The sequence below is a fragment of the Schistocerca piceifrons genome, chromosome 2, assembly GCF_021461385.2.
Source record: "Schistocerca piceifrons isolate TAMUIC-IGC-003096 chromosome 2, iqSchPice1.1, whole genome shotgun sequence".
Classification (NCBI taxonomy): Eukaryota; Metazoa; Arthropoda; class Insecta; order Orthoptera; family Acrididae; genus Schistocerca; species Schistocerca piceifrons.
This window is the reverse complement of record NC_060139.1, coordinates 988,371,445-988,390,703: the sequence shown is the minus strand read 5'-3', so window position 1 is coordinate 988,390,703 and position 19,259 is coordinate 988,371,445. Positions and strand designations below refer to the sequence as shown.

At 52.5% G+C, this 19,259-nt stretch overlaps 17 non-coding genes across 17 annotated transcripts; all 17 read right to left on the bottom strand.

Moving 5' to 3' along the window:
- Window positions 1-612: 612 nt before the first annotated feature.
- On the bottom strand, window positions 613-731 carry LOC124778704. Its single transcript, XR_007015912.1, has one exon. It is a non-coding gene; the product is annotated as a 5S ribosomal RNA (ribosomal RNA).
- Window positions 732-1,732: 1,001 nt separating this feature from the next.
- On the bottom strand, window positions 1,733-1,851 carry LOC124778692. The gene has a single exon (XR_007015911.1). It is a non-coding gene; the product is annotated as a 5S ribosomal RNA (ribosomal RNA).
- Window positions 1,852-2,852: 1,001 nt separating this feature from the next.
- On the bottom strand, window positions 2,853-2,971 carry LOC124778680. Its single transcript, XR_007015910.1, has one exon. It is a non-coding gene; the product is annotated as a 5S ribosomal RNA (ribosomal RNA).
- Window positions 2,972-3,972: 1,001 nt separating this feature from the next.
- LOC124778667 lies at window positions 3,973-4,091 on the bottom strand. Its single transcript, XR_007015908.1, has one exon. It is a non-coding gene; the product is annotated as a 5S ribosomal RNA (ribosomal RNA).
- Window positions 4,092-5,092: 1,001 nt separating this feature from the next.
- Window positions 5,093-5,211, bottom strand: LOC124778655. Its single transcript, XR_007015907.1, has one exon. It is a non-coding gene; the product is annotated as a 5S ribosomal RNA (ribosomal RNA).
- A 1,006-nt stretch (window positions 5,212-6,217) lies between these two features.
- On the bottom strand, window positions 6,218-6,336 carry LOC124778643. The gene has a single exon (XR_007015906.1). It is a non-coding gene; the product is annotated as a 5S ribosomal RNA (ribosomal RNA).
- A 1,001-nt stretch (window positions 6,337-7,337) lies between these two features.
- Window positions 7,338-7,456, bottom strand: LOC124778631. Its single transcript, XR_007015905.1, has one exon. It is a non-coding gene; the product is annotated as a 5S ribosomal RNA (ribosomal RNA).
- A 1,001-nt stretch (window positions 7,457-8,457) lies between these two features.
- LOC124778619 lies at window positions 8,458-8,576 on the bottom strand. The gene has a single exon (XR_007015904.1). It is a non-coding gene; the product is annotated as a 5S ribosomal RNA (ribosomal RNA).
- Window positions 8,577-9,577: 1,001 nt separating this feature from the next.
- Window positions 9,578-9,696, bottom strand: LOC124778607. Its single transcript, XR_007015903.1, has one exon. It is a non-coding gene; the product is annotated as a 5S ribosomal RNA (ribosomal RNA).
- A 1,001-nt stretch (window positions 9,697-10,697) lies between these two features.
- Window positions 10,698-10,816, bottom strand: LOC124778595. The gene has a single exon (XR_007015902.1). It is a non-coding gene; the product is annotated as a 5S ribosomal RNA (ribosomal RNA).
- Window positions 10,817-11,817: 1,001 nt separating this feature from the next.
- On the bottom strand, window positions 11,818-11,936 carry LOC124778584. Its single transcript, XR_007015901.1, has one exon. It is a non-coding gene; the product is annotated as a 5S ribosomal RNA (ribosomal RNA).
- A 1,001-nt stretch (window positions 11,937-12,937) lies between these two features.
- LOC124778572 lies at window positions 12,938-13,056 on the bottom strand. Its single transcript, XR_007015900.1, has one exon. It is a non-coding gene; the product is annotated as a 5S ribosomal RNA (ribosomal RNA).
- Window positions 13,057-14,057: 1,001 nt separating this feature from the next.
- LOC124778560 lies at window positions 14,058-14,176 on the bottom strand. Its single transcript, XR_007015899.1, has one exon. It is a non-coding gene; the product is annotated as a 5S ribosomal RNA (ribosomal RNA).
- A 996-nt stretch (window positions 14,177-15,172) lies between these two features.
- On the bottom strand, window positions 15,173-15,291 carry LOC124778547. Its single transcript, XR_007015897.1, has one exon. It is a non-coding gene; the product is annotated as a 5S ribosomal RNA (ribosomal RNA).
- A 1,001-nt stretch (window positions 15,292-16,292) lies between these two features.
- Window positions 16,293-16,411, bottom strand: LOC124778536. The gene has a single exon (XR_007015896.1). It is a non-coding gene; the product is annotated as a 5S ribosomal RNA (ribosomal RNA).
- A 996-nt stretch (window positions 16,412-17,407) lies between these two features.
- Window positions 17,408-17,526, bottom strand: LOC124778524. The gene has a single exon (XR_007015895.1). It is a non-coding gene; the product is annotated as a 5S ribosomal RNA (ribosomal RNA).
- Window positions 17,527-18,522: 996 nt separating this feature from the next.
- Window positions 18,523-18,641, bottom strand: LOC124778512. Its single transcript, XR_007015894.1, has one exon. It is a non-coding gene; the product is annotated as a 5S ribosomal RNA (ribosomal RNA).
- Between the last annotated feature and the right edge of the window lie 618 nt (window positions 18,642-19,259).

Sequence of the window (19,259 nt, the reverse complement as noted above, 5' to 3'; positions counted from 1 at the left end):
GTCTGCGTAGTTTGCAGTGCATTCGCGCCATTCCTATCCCTGTCCCCGTCCCGACTTGTCCCGACTTTGCTCGACTGCCGCTCGCTGCCGCTCGGGTCGTGGTCCATATGACAGCGCAAGCACGACAAACGTCTGCGGGACGAGACGAGACGAGACGACTAAGGAATAAATTCGTGATTACAAATCAAATTTGGAACTTTACACAAAAATAGGCGGTGACGTATTTCAGAAATCAACTGCCGATTCGTACTGTTTTGCCGTTTTCAAAGTCTCCTTGGCAAACTTGGTTAGCACATTCTCCCTCAAACTGAGTTAATTACTGCATTTTCGTACCATTACAGTAGTTTAAAAGGCTTAAGGAAGCATCTTTGTCACAACAGAAAGGTAGTTTGAAAATTGGGCTGGCAGGGGTAGCGACATAACAACAAAACAAAAAAAAGGAAGGGAGCAAACAGCAGCTTAATTTTTTAAGTTCTTTAATTACTGCATTTTCTTACCATTACAGTAGTTTAAAAGGGTTAAGGAAGCATCTTTGTCACAACAGAAAGGCAGTTTGAAAATTGGTCTGGCAGGGGTAGCGACATAATAACAAAACAAAAAGAAAAGGAAGGGAGCCAACAGCACCCGGGTTTCCCAGGCGGTCACCCATCCAAGTACTAACCGGGCCCAATGATGCTTAACTTCGGTGATCGGACGAGAACCGGTGTATTCATCATGGTATGGCCGTTGGCACTCGTGCAAGGTAGGAGCCCGGCGGAATTCGCGTTCGGCTTCTCTCCCAACACACAAAATGTTAGTTTTCCGCCGCATTTGACGAAAGCACTTCCTTCTGCAACAGCCAGTTCCTCGCGGACGGCGCGGGGGGCGCGCCCGGCGTCCCAGCAGACCGACGGCCGAATTAGCGGGCGCACCGCCGCGTGTGTGAGACGCACTGTTGCTCGTTGCACCTCCTGTCATTCGCTGGGCGCGTGCAGCCTTTCTGCGGGGGACGCATCTTGTCCCTGGTGTCCAGCGGAGGGCCTGTGCGGGGTGTGGCAGTGTCGTGCTGGAGGGCGCCACTGGTAGCGATGTGGGCTTCCTCGCCTCGCCTCGCCTCGCCTCGCCTCGCCTCGCCTCGCGTGTCTGCGTAGTTTGCAGTGCATTCGCGCCATTCCTATCCCTGTCCCCGTCCCGACTTGTCCCGACTTTGCTCGACTGCCGCTCGCTGCCGCTCGGGTCGTGGTCCATATGACAGCGCAAGCACGACAAACGTCTGCGGGACGAGACGAGACGAGACGACTAAGGAATAAATTCGTGATTACAAATCAAATTTGGAACTTTACACAAAAATAGGCGGTGACGTATTTCAGAAATCAACTGCCGATTCGTACTGTTTTGCCGTTTTCAAAGTCTCCTTGGCAAACTTGGTTAGCACATTCTCCCTCAAACTGAGTTAATTACTGCATTTTCGTACCATTACAGTAGTTTAAAAGGCTTAAGGAAGCATCTTTGTCACAACAGAAAGGTAGTTTGAAAATTGGGCTGGCAGGGGTAGCGACATAACAACAAAACAAAAAAAAGGAAGGGAGCAAACAGCAGCTTAATTTTTTAAGTTCTTTAATTACTGCATTTTCTTACCATTACAGTAGTTTAAAAGGGTTAAGGAAGCATCTTTGTCACAACAGAAAGGCAGTTTGAAAATTGGTCTGGCAGGGGTAGCGACATAATAACAAAACAAAAAGAAAAGGAAGGGAGCCAACAGCACCCGGGTTTCCCAGGCGGTCACCCATCCAAGTACTAACCGGGCCCAATGATGCTTAACTTCGGTGATCGGACGAGAACCGGTGTATTCATCATGGTATGGCCGTTGGCACTCGTGCAAGGTAGGAGCCCGGCGGAATTCGCGTTCGGCTTCTCTCCCAACACACAAAATGTTAGTTTTCCGCCGCATTTGACGAAAGCACTTCCTTCTGCAACAGCCAGTTCCTCGCGGACGGCGCGGGGGGCGCGCCCGGCGTCCCAGCAGACCGACGGCCGAATTAGCGGGCGCACCGCCGCGTGTGTGAGACGCACTGTTGCTCGTTGCACCTCCTGTCATTCGCTGGGCGCGTGCAGCCTTTCTGCGGGGGACGCATCTTGTCCCTGGTGTCCAGCGGAGGGCCTGTGCGGGGTGTGGCAGTGTCGTGCTGGAGGGCGCCACTGGTAGCGATGTGGGCTTCCTCGCCTCGCCTCGCCTCGCCTCGCCTCGCCTCGCCTCGCGTGTCTGCGTAGTTTGCAGTGCATTCGCGCCATTCCTATCCCTGTCCCCGTCCCGACTTGTCCCGACTTTGCTCGACTGCCGCTCGCTGCCGCTCGGGTCGTGGTCCATATGACAGCGCAAGCACGACAAACGTCTGCGGGACGAGACGAGACGAGACGACTAAGGAATAAATTCGTGATTACAAATCAAATTTGGAACTTTACACAAAAATAGGCGGTGACGTATTTCAGAAATCAACTGCCGATTCGTACTGTTTTGCCGTTTTCAAAGTCTCCTTGGCAAACTTGGTTAGCACATTCTCCCTCAAACTGAGTTAATTACTGCATTTTCGTACCATTACAGTAGTTTAAAAGGCTTAAGGAAGCATCTTTGTCACAACAGAAAGGTAGTTTGAAAATTGGGCTGGCAGGGGTAGCGACATAACAACAAAACAAAAAAAAGGAAGGGAGCAAACAGCAGCTTAATTTTTTAAGTTCTTTAATTACTGCATTTTCTTACCATTACAGTAGTTTAAAAGGGTTAAGGAAGCATCTTTGTCACAACAGAAAGGCAGTTTGAAAATTGGTCTGGCAGGGGTAGCGACATAATAACAAAACAAAAAGAAAAGGAAGGGAGCCAACAGCACCCGGGTTTCCCAGGCGGTCACCCATCCAAGTACTAACCGGGCCCAATGATGCTTAACTTCGGTGATCGGACGAGAACCGGTGTATTCATCATGGTATGGCCGTTGGCACTCGTGCAAGGTAGGAGCCCGGCGGAATTCGCGTTCGGCTTCTCTCCCAACACACAAAATGTTAGTTTTCCGCCGCATTTGACGAAAGCACTTCCTTCTGCAACAGCCAGTTCCTCGCGGACGGCGCGGGGGGCGCGCCCGGCGTCCCAGCAGACCGACGGCCGAATTAGCGGGCGCACCGCCGCGTGTGTGAGACGCACTGTTGCTCGTTGCACCTCCTGTCATTCGCTGGGCGCGTGCAGCCTTTCTGCGGGGGACGCATCTTGTCCCTGGTGTCCAGCGGAGGGCCTGTGCGGGGTGTGGCAGTGTCGTGCTGGAGGGCGCCACTGGTAGCGATGTGGGCTTCCTCGCCTCGCCTCGCCTCGCCTCGCCTCGCCTCGCCTCGCGTGTCTGCGTAGTTTGCAGTGCATTCGCGCCATTCCTATCCCTGTCCCCGTCCCGACTTGTCCCGACTTTGCTCGACTGCCGCTCGCTGCCGCTCGGGTCGTGGTCCATATGACAGCGCAAGCACGACAAACGTCTGCGGGACGAGACGAGACGAGACGACTAAGGAATAAATTCGTGATTACAAATCAAATTTGGAACTTTACACAAAAATAGGCGGTGACGTATTTCAGAAATCAACTGCCGATTCGTACTGTTTTGCCGTTTTCAAAGTCTCCTTGGCAAACTTGGTTAGCACATTCTCCCTCAAACTGAGTTAATTACTGCATTTTCGTACCATTACAGTAGTTTAAAAGGCTTAAGGAAGCATCTTTGTCACAACAGAAAGGTAGTTTGAAAATTGGGCTGGCAGGGGTAGCGACATAACAACAAAACAAAAAAAAGGAAGGGAGCAAACAGCAGCTTAATTTTTTAAGTTCTTTAATTACTGCATTTTCTTACCATTACAGTAGTTTAAAAGGGTTAAGGAAGCATCTTTGTCACAACAGAAAGGCAGTTTGAAAATTGGTCTGGCAGGGGTAGCGACATAATAACAAAACAAAAAGAAAAGGAAGGGAGCCAACAGCACCCGGGTTTCCCAGGCGGTCACCCATCCAAGTACTAACCGGGCCCAATGATGCTTAACTTCGGTGATCGGACGAGAACCGGTGTATTCATCATGGTATGGCCGTTGGCACTCGTGCAAGGTAGGAGCCCGGCGGAATTCGCGTTCGGCTTCTCTCCCAACACACAAAATGTTAGTTTTCCGCCGCATTTGACGAAAGCACTTCCTTCTGCAACAGCCAGTTCCTCGCGGACGGCGCGGGGGGCGCGCCCGGCGTCCCAGCAGACCGACGGCCGAATTAGCGGGCGCACCGCCGCGTGTGTGAGACGCACTGTTGCTCGTTGCACCTCCTGTCATTCGCTGGGCGCGTGCAGCCTTTCTGCGGGGGACGCATCTTGTCCCTGGTGTCCAGCGGAGGGCCTGTGCGGGGTGTGGCAGTGTCGTGCTGGAGGGCGCCACTGGTAGCGATGTGGGCTTCCTCGCCTCGCCTCGCCTCGCCTCGCCTCGCCTCGCCTCGCGTGTCTGCGTAGTTTGCAGTGCATTCGCGCCATTCCTATCCCTGTCCCCGTCCCGACTTGTCCCGACTTTGCTCGACTGCCGCTCGCTGCCGCTCGGGTCGTGGTCCATATGACAGCGCAAGCACGACAAACGTCTGCGGGACGAGACGAGACGAGACGACTAAGGAATAAATTCGTGATTACAAATCAAATTTGGAACTTTACACAAAAATAGGCGGTGACGTATTTCAGAAATCAACTGCCGATTCGTACTGTTTTGCCGTTTTCAAAGTCTCCTTGGCAAACTTGGTTAGCACATTCTCCCTCAAACTGAGTTAATTACTGCATTTTCGTACCATTACAGTAGTTTAAAAGGCTTAAGGAAGCATCTTTGTCACAACAGAAAGGTAGTTTGAAAATTGGGCTGGCAGGGGTAGCGACATAACAACAAAACAAAAAAAAGGAAGGGAGCAAACAGCAGCTTAATTTTTTAAGTTCTTTAATTACTGCATTTTCTTACCATTACAGTAGTTTAAAAGGGTTAAGGAAGCATCTTTGTCACAACAGAAAGGCAGTTTGAAAATTGGTCTGGCAGGGGTAGCGACATAATAACAAAACAAAAAGAAAAGGAAGGGAGCCAACAGCACCCGGGTTTCCCAGGCGGTCACCCATCCAAGTACTAACCGGGCCCAATGATGCTTAACTTCGGTGATCGGACGAGAACCGGTGTATTCATCATGGTATGGCCGTTGGCACTCGTGCAAGGTAGGAGCCCGGCGGAATTCGCGTTCGGCTTCTCTCCCAACACACAAAATGTTAGTTTTCCGCCGCATTTGACGAAAGCACTTCCTTCTGCAACAGCCAGTTCCTCGCGGACGGCGCGGGGGGCGCGCCCGGCGTCCCAGCAGACCGACGGCCGAATTAGCGGGCGCACCGCCGCGTGTGTGAGACGCACTGTTGCTCGTTGCACCTCCTGTCATTCGCTGGGCGCGTGCAGCCTTTCTGCGGGGGACGCATCTTGTCCCTGGTGTCCAGCGGAGGGCCTGTGCGGGGTGTGGCAGTGTCGTGCTGGAGGGCGCCACTGGTAGCGATGTGGGCTTCCTCGCCTCGCCTCGCCTCGCCTCGCCTCGCCTCGCCTCGCCTCGCGTGTCTGCGTAGTTTGCAGTGCATTCGCGCCATTCCTATCCCTGTCCCCGTCCCGACTTGTCCCGACTTTGCTCGACTGCCGCTCGCTGCCGCTCGGGTCGTGGTCCATATGACAGCGCAAGCACGACAAACGTCTGCGGGACGAGACGAGACGAGACGACTAAGGAATAAATTCGTGATTACAAATCAAATTTGGAACTTTACACAAAAATAGGCGGTGACGTATTTCAGAAATCAACTGCCGATTCGTACTGTTTTGCCGTTTTCAAAGTCTCCTTGGCAAACTTGGTTAGCACATTCTCCCTCAAACTGAGTTAATTACTGCATTTTCGTACCATTACAGTAGTTTAAAAGGCTTAAGGAAGCATCTTTGTCACAACAGAAAGGTAGTTTGAAAATTGGGCTGGCAGGGGTAGCGACATAACAACAAAACAAAAAAAAGGAAGGGAGCAAACAGCAGCTTAATTTTTTAAGTTCTTTAATTACTGCATTTTCTTACCATTACAGTAGTTTAAAAGGGTTAAGGAAGCATCTTTGTCACAACAGAAAGGCAGTTTGAAAATTGGTCTGGCAGGGGTAGCGACATAATAACAAAACAAAAAGAAAAGGAAGGGAGCCAACAGCACCCGGGTTTCCCAGGCGGTCACCCATCCAAGTACTAACCGGGCCCAATGATGCTTAACTTCGGTGATCGGACGAGAACCGGTGTATTCATCATGGTATGGCCGTTGGCACTCGTGCAAGGTAGGAGCCCGGCGGAATTCGCGTTCGGCTTCTCTCCCAACACACAAAATGTTAGTTTTCCGCCGCATTTGACGAAAGCACTTCCTTCTGCAACAGCCAGTTCCTCGCGGACGGCGCGGGGGGCGCGCCCGGCGTCCCAGCAGACCGACGGCCGAATTAGCGGGCGCACCGCCGCGTGTGTGAGACGCACTGTTGCTCGTTGCACCTCCTGTCATTCGCTGGGCGCGTGCAGCCTTTCTGCGGGGGACGCATCTTGTCCCTGGTGTCCAGCGGAGGGCCTGTGCGGGGTGTGGCAGTGTCGTGCTGGAGGGCGCCACTGGTAGCGATGTGGGCTTCCTCGCCTCGCCTCGCCTCGCCTCGCCTCGCCTCGCCTCGCGTGTCTGCGTAGTTTGCAGTGCATTCGCGCCATTCCTATCCCTGTCCCCGTCCCGACTTGTCCCGACTTTGCTCGACTGCCGCTCGCTGCCGCTCGGGTCGTGGTCCATATGACAGCGCAAGCACGACAAACGTCTGCGGGACGAGACGAGACGAGACGACTAAGGAATAAATTCGTGATTACAAATCAAATTTGGAACTTTACACAAAAATAGGCGGTGACGTATTTCAGAAATCAACTGCCGATTCGTACTGTTTTGCCGTTTTCAAAGTCTCCTTGGCAAACTTGGTTAGCACATTCTCCCTCAAACTGAGTTAATTACTGCATTTTCGTACCATTACAGTAGTTTAAAAGGCTTAAGGAAGCATCTTTGTCACAACAGAAAGGTAGTTTGAAAATTGGGCTGGCAGGGGTAGCGACATAACAACAAAACAAAAAAAAGGAAGGGAGCAAACAGCAGCTTAATTTTTTAAGTTCTTTAATTACTGCATTTTCTTACCATTACAGTAGTTTAAAAGGGTTAAGGAAGCATCTTTGTCACAACAGAAAGGCAGTTTGAAAATTGGTCTGGCAGGGGTAGCGACATAATAACAAAACAAAAAGAAAAGGAAGGGAGCCAACAGCACCCGGGTTTCCCAGGCGGTCACCCATCCAAGTACTAACCGGGCCCAATGATGCTTAACTTCGGTGATCGGACGAGAACCGGTGTATTCATCATGGTATGGCCGTTGGCACTCGTGCAAGGTAGGAGCCCGGCGGAATTCGCGTTCGGCTTCTCTCCCAACACACAAAATGTTAGTTTTCCGCCGCATTTGACGAAAGCACTTCCTTCTGCAACAGCCAGTTCCTCGCGGACGGCGCGGGGGGCGCGCCCGGCGTCCCAGCAGACCGACGGCCGAATTAGCGGGCGCACCGCCGCGTGTGTGAGACGCACTGTTGCTCGTTGCACCTCCTGTCATTCGCTGGGCGCGTGCAGCCTTTCTGCGGGGGACGCATCTTGTCCCTGGTGTCCAGCGGAGGGCCTGTGCGGGGTGTGGCAGTGTCGTGCTGGAGGGCGCCACTGGTAGCGATGTGGGCTTCCTCGCCTCGCCTCGCCTCGCCTCGCCTCGCCTCGCCTCGCGTGTCTGCGTAGTTTGCAGTGCATTCGCGCCATTCCTATCCCTGTCCCCGTCCCGACTTGTCCCGACTTTGCTCGACTGCCGCTCGCTGCCGCTCGGGTCGTGGTCCATATGACAGCGCAAGCACGACAAACGTCTGCGGGACGAGACGAGACGAGACGACTAAGGAATAAATTCGTGATTACAAATCAAATTTGGAACTTTACACAAAAATAGGCGGTGACGTATTTCAGAAATCAACTGCCGATTCGTACTGTTTTGCCGTTTTCAAAGTCTCCTTGGCAAACTTGGTTAGCACATTCTCCCTCAAACTGAGTTAATTACTGCATTTTCGTACCATTACAGTAGTTTAAAAGGCTTAAGGAAGCATCTTTGTCACAACAGAAAGGTAGTTTGAAAATTGGGCTGGCAGGGGTAGCGACATAACAACAAAACAAAAAAAAGGAAGGGAGCAAACAGCAGCTTAATTTTTTAAGTTCTTTAATTACTGCATTTTCTTACCATTACAGTAGTTTAAAAGGGTTAAGGAAGCATCTTTGTCACAACAGAAAGGCAGTTTGAAAATTGGTCTGGCAGGGGTAGCGACATAATAACAAAACAAAAAGAAAAGGAAGGGAGCCAACAGCACCCGGGTTTCCCAGGCGGTCACCCATCCAAGTACTAACCGGGCCCAATGATGCTTAACTTCGGTGATCGGACGAGAACCGGTGTATTCATCATGGTATGGCCGTTGGCACTCGTGCAAGGTAGGAGCCCGGCGGAATTCGCGTTCGGCTTCTCTCCCAACACACAAAATGTTAGTTTTCCGCCGCATTTGACGAAAGCACTTCCTTCTGCAACAGCCAGTTCCTCGCGGACGGCGCGGGGGGCGCGCCCGGCGTCCCAGCAGACCGACGGCCGAATTAGCGGGCGCACCGCCGCGTGTGTGAGACGCACTGTTGCTCGTTGCACCTCCTGTCATTCGCTGGGCGCGTGCAGCCTTTCTGCGGGGGACGCATCTTGTCCCTGGTGTCCAGCGGAGGGCCTGTGCGGGGTGTGGCAGTGTCGTGCTGGAGGGCGCCACTGGTAGCGATGTGGGCTTCCTCGCCTCGCCTCGCCTCGCCTCGCCTCGCCTCGCCTCGCGTGTCTGCGTAGTTTGCAGTGCATTCGCGCCATTCCTATCCCTGTCCCCGTCCCGACTTGTCCCGACTTTGCTCGACTGCCGCTCGCTGCCGCTCGGGTCGTGGTCCATATGACAGCGCAAGCACGACAAACGTCTGCGGGACGAGACGAGACGAGACGACTAAGGAATAAATTCGTGATTACAAATCAAATTTGGAACTTTACACAAAAATAGGCGGTGACGTATTTCAGAAATCAACTGCCGATTCGTACTGTTTTGCCGTTTTCAAAGTCTCCTTGGCAAACTTGGTTAGCACATTCTCCCTCAAACTGAGTTAATTACTGCATTTTCGTACCATTACAGTAGTTTAAAAGGCTTAAGGAAGCATCTTTGTCACAACAGAAAGGTAGTTTGAAAATTGGGCTGGCAGGGGTAGCGACATAACAACAAAACAAAAAAAAGGAAGGGAGCAAACAGCAGCTTAATTTTTTAAGTTCTTTAATTACTGCATTTTCTTACCATTACAGTAGTTTAAAAGGGTTAAGGAAGCATCTTTGTCACAACAGAAAGGCAGTTTGAAAATTGGTCTGGCAGGGGTAGCGACATAATAACAAAACAAAAAGAAAAGGAAGGGAGCCAACAGCACCCGGGTTTCCCAGGCGGTCACCCATCCAAGTACTAACCGGGCCCAATGATGCTTAACTTCGGTGATCGGACGAGAACCGGTGTATTCATCATGGTATGGCCGTTGGCACTCGTGCAAGGTAGGAGCCCGGCGGAATTCGCGTTCGGCTTCTCTCCCAACACACAAAATGTTAGTTTTCCGCCGCATTTGACGAAAGCACTTCCTTCTGCAACAGCCAGTTCCTCGCGGACGGCGCGGGGGGCGCGCCCGGCGTCCCAGCAGACCGACGGCCGAATTAGCGGGCGCACCGCCGCGTGTGTGAGACGCACTGTTGCTCGTTGCACCTCCTGTCATTCGCTGGGCGCGTGCAGCCTTTCTGCGGGGGACGCATCTTGTCCCTGGTGTCCAGCGGAGGGCCTGTGCGGGGTGTGGCAGTGTCGTGCTGGAGGGCGCCACTGGTAGCGATGTGGGCTTCCTCGCCTCGCCTCGCCTCGCCTCGCCTCGCCTCGCCTCGCGTGTCTGCGTAGTTTGCAGTGCATTCGCGCCATTCCTATCCCTGTCCCCGTCCCGACTTGTCCCGACTTTGCTCGACTGCCGCTCGCTGCCGCTCGGGTCGTGGTCCATATGACAGCGCAAGCACGACAAACGTCTGCGGGACGAGACGAGACGAGACGACTAAGGAATAAATTCGTGATTACAAATCAAATTTGGAACTTTACACAAAAATAGGCGGTGACGTATTTCAGAAATCAACTGCCGATTCGTACTGTTTTGCCGTTTTCAAAGTCTCCTTGGCAAACTTGGTTAGCACATTCTCCCTCAAACTGAGTTAATTACTGCATTTTCGTACCATTACAGTAGTTTAAAAGGCTTAAGGAAGCATCTTTGTCACAACAGAAAGGTAGTTTGAAAATTGGGCTGGCAGGGGTAGCGACATAACAACAAAACAAAAAAAAGGAAGGGAGCAAACAGCAGCTTAATTTTTTAAGTTCTTTAATTACTGCATTTTCTTACCATTACAGTAGTTTAAAAGGGTTAAGGAAGCATCTTTGTCACAACAGAAAGGCAGTTTGAAAATTGGTCTGGCAGGGGTAGCGACATAATAACAAAACAAAAAGAAAAGGAAGGGAGCCAACAGCACCCGGGTTTCCCAGGCGGTCACCCATCCAAGTACTAACCGGGCCCAATGATGCTTAACTTCGGTGATCGGACGAGAACCGGTGTATTCATCATGGTATGGCCGTTGGCACTCGTGCAAGGTAGGAGCCCGGCGGAATTCGCGTTCGGCTTCTCTCCCAACACACAAAATGTTAGTTTTCCGCCGCATTTGACGAAAGCACTTCCTTCTGCAACAGCCAGTTCCTCGCGGACGGCGCGGGGGGCGCGCCCGGCGTCCCAGCAGACCGACGGCCGAATTAGCGGGCGCACCGCCGCGTGTGTGAGACGCACTGTTGCTCGTTGCACCTCCTGTCATTCGCTGGGCGCGTGCAGCCTTTCTGCGGGGGACGCATCTTGTCCCTGGTGTCCAGCGGAGGGCCTGTGCGGGGTGTGGCAGTGTCGTGCTGGAGGGCGCCACTGGTAGCGATGTGGGCTTCCTCGCCTCGCCTCGCCTCGCCTCGCCTCGCCTCGCCTCGCGTGTCTGCGTAGTTTGCAGTGCATTCGCGCCATTCCTATCCCTGTCCCCGTCCCGACTTGTCCCGACTTTGCTCGACTGCCGCTCGCTGCCGCTCGGGTCGTGGTCCATATGACAGCGCAAGCACGACAAACGTCTGCGGGACGAGACGAGACGAGACGACTAAGGAATAAATTCGTGATTACAAATCAAATTTGGAACTTTACACAAAAATAGGCGGTGACGTATTTCAGAAATCAACTGCCGATTCGTACTGTTTTGCCGTTTTCAAAGTCTCCTTGGCAAACTTGGTTAGCACATTCTCCCTCAAACTGAGTTAATTACTGCATTTTCGTACCATTACAGTAGTTTAAAAGGCTTAAGGAAGCATCTTTGTCACAACAGAAAGGTAGTTTGAAAATTGGGCTGGCAGGGGTAGCGACATAACAACAAAACAAAAAAAAGGAAGGGAGCAAACAGCAGCTTAATTTTTTAAGTTCTTTAATTACTGCATTTTCTTACCATTACAGTAGTTTAAAAGGGTTAAGGAAGCATCTTTGTCACAACAGAAAGGCAGTTTGAAAATTGGTCTGGCAGGGGTAGCGACATAATAACAAAACAAAAAGAAAAGGAAGGGAGCCAACAGCACCCGGGTTTCCCAGGCGGTCACCCATCCAAGTACTAACCGGGCCCAATGATGCTTAACTTCGGTGATCGGACGAGAACCGGTGTATTCATCATGGTATGGCCGTTGGCACTCGTGCAAGGTAGGAGCCCGGCGGAATTCGCGTTCGGCTTCTCTCCCAACACACAAAATGTTAGTTTTCCGCCGCATTTGACGAAAGCACTTCCTTCTGCAACAGCCAGTTCCTCGCGGACGGCGCGGGGGGCGCGCCCGGCGTCCCAGCAGACCGACGGCCGAATTAGCGGGCGCACCGCCGCGTGTGTGAGACGCACTGTTGCTCGTTGCACCTCCTGTCATTCGCTGGGCGCGTGCAGCCTTTCTGCGGGGGACGCATCTTGTCCCTGGTGTCCAGCGGAGGGCCTGTGCGGGGTGTGGCAGTGTCGTGCTGGAGGGCGCCACTGGTAGCGATGTGGGCTTCCTCGCCTCGCCTCGCCTCGCCTCGCCTCGCCTCGCCTCGCGTGTCTGCGTAGTTTGCAGTGCATTCGCGCCATTCCTATCCCTGTCCCCGTCCCGACTTGTCCCGACTTTGCTCGACTGCCGCTCGCTGCCGCTCGGGTCGTGGTCCATATGACAGCGCAAGCACGACAAACGTCTGCGGGACGAGACGAGACGAGACGACTAAGGAATAAATTCGTGATTACAAATCAAATTTGGAACTTTACACAAAAATAGGCGGTGACGTATTTCAGAAATCAACTGCCGATTCGTACTGTTTTGCCGTTTTCAAAGTCTCCTTGGCAAACTTGGTTAGCACATTCTCCCTCAAACTGAGTTAATTACTGCATTTTCGTACCATTACAGTAGTTTAAAAGGCTTAAGGAAGCATCTTTGTCACAACAGAAAGGTAGTTTGAAAATTGGGCTGGCAGGGGTAGCGACATAACAACAAAACAAAAAAAAGGAAGGGAGCAAACAGCAGCTTAATTTTTTAAGTTCTTTAATTACTGCATTTTCTTACCATTACAGTAGTTTAAAAGGGTTAAGGAAGCATCTTTGTCACAACAGAAAGGCAGTTTGAAAATTGGTCTGGCAGGGGTAGCGACATAATAACAAAACAAAAAGAAAAGGAAGGGAGCCAACAGCACCCGGGTTTCCCAGGCGGTCACCCATCCAAGTACTAACCGGGCCCAATGATGCTTAACTTCGGTGATCGGACGAGAACCGGTGTATTCATCATGGTATGGCCGTTGGCACTCGTGCAAGGTAGGAGCCCGGCGGAATTCGCGTTCGGCTTCTCTCCCAACACACAAAATGTTAGTTTTCCGCCGCATTTGACGAAAGCACTTCCTTCTGCAACAGCCAGTTCCTCGCGGACGGCGCGGGGGGCGCGCCCGGCGTCCCAGCAGACCGACGGCCGAATTAGCGGGCGCACCGCCGCGTGTGTGAGACGCACTGTTGCTCGTTGCACCTCCTGTCATTCGCTGGGCGCGTGCAGCCTTTCTGCGGGGGACGCATCTTGTCCCTGGTGTCCAGCGGAGGGCCTGTGCGGGGTGTGGCAGTGTCGTGCTGGAGGGCGCCACTGGTAGCGATGTGGGCTTCCTCGCCTCGCCTCGCCTCGCCTCGCCTCGCCTCGCCTCGCGTGTCTGCGTAGTTTGCAGTGCATTCGCGCCATTCCTATCCCTGTCCCCGTCCCGACTTGTCCCGACTTTGCTCGACTGCCGCTCGCTGCCGCTCGGGTCGTGGTCCATATGACAGCGCAAGCACGACAAACGTCTGCGGGACGAGACGAGACGAGACGACTAAGGAATAAATTCGTGATTACAAATCAAATTTGGAACTTTACACAAAAATAGGCGGTGACGTATTTCAGAAATCAACTGCCGATTCGTACTGTTTTGCCGTTTTCAAAGTCTCCTTGGCAAACTTGGTTAGCACATTCTCCCTCAAACTGAGTTAATTACTGCATTTTCGTACCATTACAGTAGTTTAAAAGGCTTAAGGAAGCATCTTTGTCACAACAGAAAGGTAGTTTGAAAATTGGGCTGGCAGGGGTAGCGACATAACAACAAAACAAAAAAAAGGAAGGGAGCAAACAGCAGCTTAATTTTTTAAGTTCTTTAATTACTGCATTTTCTTACCATTACAGTAGTTTAAAAGGGTTAAGGAAGCATCTTTGTCACAACAGAAAGGCAGTTTGAAAATTGGTCTGGCAGGGGTAGCGACATAATAACAAAACAAAAAGAAAAGGAAGGGAGCCAACAGCACCCGGGTTTCCCAGGCGGTCACCCATCCAAGTACTAACCGGGCCCAATGATGCTTAACTTCGGTGATCGGACGAGAACCGGTGTATTCATCATGGTATGGCCGTTGGCACTCGTGCAAGGTAGGAGCCCGGCGGAATTCGCGTTCGGCTTCTCTCCCAACACACAAAATGTTAGTTTTCCGCCGCATTTGACGAAAGCACTTCCTTCTGCAACAGCCAGTTCCTCGCGGACGGCGCGGGGGGCGCGCCCGGCGTCCCAGCAGACCGACGGCCGAATTAGCGGGCGCACCGCCGCGTGTGTGAGACGCACTGTTGCTCGTTGCACCTCCTGTCATTCGCTGGGCGCGTGCAGCCTTTCTGCGGGGGACGCATCTTGTCCCTGGTGTCCAGCGGAGGGCCTGTGCGGGGTGTGGCAGTGTCGTGCTGGAGGGCGCCACTGGTAGCGATGTGGGCTTCCTCGCCTCGCCTCGCCTCGCCTCGCCTCGCCTCGCGTGTCTGCGTAGTTTGCAGTGCATTCGCGCCATTCCTATCCCTGTCCCCGTCCCGACTTGTCCCGACTTTGCTCGACTGCCGCTCGCTGCCGCTCGGGTCGTGGTCCATATGACAGCGCAAGCACGACAAACGTCTGCGGGACGAGACGAGACGAGACGACTAAGGAATAAATTCGTGATTACAAATCAAATTTGGAACTTTACACAAAAATAGGCGGTGACGTATTTCAGAAATCAACTGCCGATTCGTACTGTTTTGCCGTTTTCAAAGTCTCCTTGGCAAACTTGGTTAGCACATTCTCCCTCAAACTGAGTTAATTACTGCATTTTCGTACCATTACAGTAGTTTAAAAGGCTTAAGGAAGCATCTTTGTCACAACAGAAAGGTAGTTTGAAAATTGGGCTGGCAGGGGTAGCGACATAACAACAAAACAAAAAAAAGGAAGGGAGCAAACAGCAGCTTAATTTTTTAAGTTCTTTAATTACTGCATTTTCTTACCATTACAGTAGTTTAAAAGGGTTAAGGAAGCATCTTTGTCACAACAGAAAGGCAGTTTGAAAATTGGTCTGGCAGGGGTAGCGACATAATAACAAAACAAAAAGAAAAGGAAGGGAGCCAACAGCACCCGGGTTTCCCAGGCGGTCACCCATCCAAGTACTAACCGGGCCCAATGATGCTTAACTTCGGTGATCGGACGAGAACCGGTGTATTCATCATGGTATGGCCGTTGGCACTCGTGCAAGGTAGGAGCCCGGCGGAATTCGCGTTCGGCTTCTCTCCCAACACACAAAATGTTAGTTTTCCGCCGCATTTGACGAAAGCACTTCCTTCTGCAACAGCCAGTTCCTCGCGGACGGCGCGGGGGGCGCGCCCGGCGTCCCAGCAGACCGACGGCCGAATTAGCGGGCGCACCGCCGCGTGTGTGAGACGCACTGTTGCTCGTTGCACCTCCTGTCATTCGCTGGGCGCGTGCAGCCTTTCTGCGGGGGACGCATCTTGTCCCTGGTGTCCAGCGGAGGGCCTGTGCGGGGTGTGGCAGTGTCGTGCTGGAGGGCGCCACTGGTAGCGATGTGGGCTTCCTCGCCTCGCCTCGCCTCGCCTCGCCTCGCCTCGCCTCGCGTGTCTGCGTAGTTTGCAGTGCATTCGCGCCATTCCTATCCCTGTCCCCGTCCCGACTTGTCCCGACTTTGCTCGACTGCCGCTCGCTGCCGCTCGGGTCGTGGTCCATATGACAGCGCAAGCACGACAAACGTCTGCGGGACGAGACGAGACGAGACGACTAAGGAATAAATTCGTGATTACAAATCAAATTTGGAACTTTACACAAAAATAGGCGGTGACGTATTTCAGAAATCAACTGCCGATTCGTACTGTTTTGCCGTTTTCAAAGTCTCCTTGGCAAACTTGGTTAGCACATTCTCCCTCAAACTGAGTTAATTACTGCATTTTCGTACCATTACAGTAGTTTAAAAGGCTTAAGGAAGCATCTTTGTCACAACAGAAAGGTAGTTTGAAAATTGGGCTGGCAGGGGTAGCGACATAACAACAAAACAAAAAAAAGGAAGGGAGCAAACAGCAGCTTAATTTTTTAAGTTCTTTAATTACTGCATTTTCTTACCATTACAGTAGTTTAAAAGGGTTAAGGAAGCATCTTTGTCACAACAGAAAGGCAGTTTGAAAATTGGTCTGGCAGGGGTAGCGACATAATAACAAAACAAAAAGAAAAGGAAGGGAGCCAACAGCACCCGGGTTTCCCAGGCGGTCACCCATCCAAGTACTAACCGGGCCCAATGATGCTTAACTTCGGTGATCGGACGAGAACCGGTGTATTCATCATGGTATGGCCGTTGGCACTCGTGCAAGGTAGGAGCCCGGCGGAATTCGCGTTCGGCTTCTCTCCCAACACACAAAATGTTAGTTTTCCGCCGCATTTGACGAAAGCACTTCCTTCTGCAACAGCCAGTTCCTCGCGGACGGCGCGGGGGGCGCGCCCGGCGTCCCAGCAGACCGACGGCCGAATTAGCGGGCGCACCGCCGCGTGTGTGAGACGCACTGTTGCTCGTTGCACCTCCTGTCATTCGCTGGGCGCGTGCAGCCTTTCTGCGGGGGACGCATCTTGTCCCTGGTGTCCAGCGGAGGGCCTGTGCGGGGTGTGGCAGTGTCGTGCTGGAGGGCGCCACTGGTAGCGATGTGGGCTTCCTCGCCTCGCCTCGCCTCGCCTCGCCTCGCCTCGCGTGTCTGCGTAGTTTGCAGTGCATTCGCGCCATTCCTATCCCTGTCCCCGTCCCGACTTGTCCCGACTTTGCTCGACTGCCGCTCGCTGCCGCTCGGGTCGTGGTCCATATGACAGCGCAAGCACGACAAACGTCTGCGGGACGAGACGAGACGAGACGACTAAGGAATAAATTCGTGATTACAAATCAAATTTGGAACTTTACACAAAAATAGGCGGTGACGTATTTCAGAAATCAACTGCCGATTCGTACTGTTTTGCCGTTTTCAAAGTCTCCTTGGCAAACTTGGTTAGCACATTCTCCCTCAAACTGAGTTAATTACTGCATTTTCGTACCATTACAGTAGTTTAAAAGGCTTAAGGAAGCATCTTTGTCACAACAGAAAGGTAGTTTGAAAATTGGGCTGGCAGGGGTAGCGACATAACAACAAAACAAAAAAAAGGAAGGGAGCAAACAGCAGCTTAATTTTTTAAGTTCTTTAATTACTGCATTTTCTTACCATTACAGTAGTTTAAAAGGGTTAAGGAAGCATCTTTGTCACAACAGAAAGGCAGTTTGAAAATTGGTCTGGCAGGGGTAGCGACATAATAACAAAACAAAAAGAAAAGGAAGGGAGCCAACAGCACCCGGGTTTCCCAGGCGGTCACCCATCCAAGTACTAACCGGGCCCAATGATGCTTAACTTCGGTGATCGGACGAGAACCGGTGTATTCATCATGGTATGGCCGTTGGCACTCGTGCAAGGTAGGAGCCCGGCGGAATTCGCGTTCGGCTTCTCTCCCAACACACAAAATGTTAGTTTTCCGCCGCATTTGACGAAAGCACTTCCTTCTGCAACAGCCAGTTCCTCGCGGACGGCGCGGGGGGCGCGCCCGGCGTCCCAGCAGACCGACGGCCGAATTAGCGGGCGCACCGCCGCGTGTGTGAGACGCACTGTTGCTCGTTGCACCTCCTGTCATTCGCTGGGCGCGTGCAGCCTTTCTGCGGGGGACGCATCTTGTCCCTGGTGTCCAGCGGAGGGCCTGTGCGGGGTGTGGCAGTGTCGTGCTGGAGGGCGCCACTGGTAGCGATGTGGGCTTCCTCGCCTCGCCTCGCCTCGCCTCGCCTCGCCTCGCGTGTCTGCGTAGTTTGCAGTGCATTCGCGCCATTCCTATCCCTGTCCCCGTCCCGACTTGTCCCGACTTTGCTCGACTGCCGCTCGCTGCCGCTCGGGTCGTGGTCCATATGACAGCGCAAGCACGACAAACGTCTGCGGGACGAGACGAGACGAGACGACTAAGGAATAAATTCGTGATTACAAATCAAATTTGGAACTTTACACAAAAATAGGCGGTGACGTATTTCAGAAATCAACTGCCGATTCGTACTGTTTTGCCGTTTTCAAAGTCTCCTTGGCAAACTTGGTTAGCACATTCTCCCTCAAACTGAGTTAATTACTGCATTTTCGTACCATTACAGTAGTTTAAAAGGCTTAAGGAAGCATCTTTGTCACAACAGAAAGGTAGTTTGAAAATTGGGCTGGCAGGGGTAGCGACATAACAACAAAACAAAAAAAAGGAAGGGAGCAAACAGCAGCTTAATTTTTTAAGTTCTTTAATTACTGCATTTTCTTACCATTACAGTAGTTTAAAAGGGTTAAGGAAGCATCTTTGTCACAACAGAAAGGCAGTTTGAAAATTGGTCTGGCAGGGGTAGCGACATAATAACAAAACAAAAAGAAAAGGAAGGGAGCCAACAGCACCCGGGTTTCCCAGGCGGTCACCCATCCAAGTACTAACCGGGCCCAATGATGCTTAACTTCGGTGATCGGACGAGAACCGGTGTATTCATCATGGTATGGCCGTTGGCACTCGTGCAAGGTAGGAGCCCGGCGGAATTCGCGTTCGGCTTCTCTCCCAACACACAAAATGTTAGTTTTCCGCCGCATTTGACGAAAGCACTTCCTTCTGCAACAGCCAGTTCCTCGCGGACGGCGCGGGGGGCGCGCCCGGCGTCCCAGCAGACCGACGGCCGAATTAGCGGGCGCACCGCCGCGTGTGTGAGACGCACTGTTGCTCGTTGCACCTCCTGTCATTCGCTGGGCGCGTGCAGCCTTTCTGCGGGGGACGCATCTTGTCCCTGGTGTCCAGCGGAGGGCCTGTGCGGGGTGTGGCAGTGTCGTGCTGGAGGGCGCCACTGGTAGCGATGTGGGCTTCCTCGCCTCGCCTCGCCTCGCCTCGCCTCGCCTCGCCTCGCGTGTCTGCGTAGTTTGCAGTGCATTCGCGCCATTCCTATCCCTGTCCCCGTCCCGACTTGTCCCGACTTTGCTCGACTGCCGCTCGCTGCCGCTCGGGTCGTGGTCCATATGACAGCGCAAGCACGACAAACGTCTGCGGGACGAGACGAGACGAGACGACTAAGGAATAAATTCGTGATTACAAATCAAATTTGGAACTTTACACAAAAATAGGCGGTGACGTATTTCAG